This window comes from Echinops telfairi, unplaced genomic scaffold (genome assembly GCF_000313985.2).
Source record: "Echinops telfairi isolate 266 unplaced genomic scaffold, ASM31398v2 ScPeMD7_7457;HRSCAF=8495, whole genome shotgun sequence".
Taxonomy (NCBI): Eukaryota; Metazoa; Chordata; class Mammalia; order Afrosoricida; family Tenrecidae; genus Echinops; species Echinops telfairi.
In genome coordinates this window covers 12,073,985-12,074,813 of record NW_022111357.1, presented here as the reverse complement: position 1 = coordinate 12,074,813, position 829 = coordinate 12,073,985, and positions in this window count along the sequence as shown.

The following is an 829-nucleotide window of genomic DNA, read 5'->3' as shown; positions in this document are numbered from 1 at the left end:
AAATTACTTTAAGATGACTATTAATGTAGTCAGTATTGTTCAAACAAAACAGTCTGAAGTTGGGCTGACCCAAGATTGTCTTTGGACATCATTCTCTGAAAGGAAGCAACTACTACTGCCTAAAAGGTCTGGTAATAGGTGAAGACCCGTCAGTCTAGTTCTCTTCTCCTGGGTAAAGGAGAAAACAAAACGGGAGGTTCTGAAGAGTAATATCTAACATTTATAAATGGTGTTGTGCAGTAATCTAAGGCCTGGTGGCGCAGTGTTTAAGCACTCTGCTGCTGACTAAAATGACGGTGGTCCTAAGTCACTCTGCCGGAGGGAGATGTGGCGGTCTCTTCCCTAGAGATCTACAGCCTGGGAAACTATGGAGCGGCTCTACTCTGTCTTATCGGTTCACTAGGAGCCAGGCTGGGCTCAACGGCAGTGGGTTTCTTCTATTTGTGAGATGCCCTCATACACATTCCCTCGCATAATCAGGGAGCTAGATAGTATCACCTCTGATTTACAGATGAGGAAATGAAAGTCAGAAAGTTTAAGTGGGATGGTGATTGGACAGGTTATGATATATTTTTTAATCATTTTATTGGAGGCTCATACAACTCTTACCACAATCCATACATACATCAATTGAATAAAGCACATTTGCAAAACATTTGCTCTCCACATAAGCTCCTGGCATCAGCTCATTTTTTCCCTGGTTTTGATTTTTTTTTTTAAACAAACCATTTTATTGGGGGCTCATAAAAATCATAATCCATACATCCATCCATTGTGTCAAGCACATTTGTACCATCATCATTCTCAAAACATTTTCTTTCTACTTGAG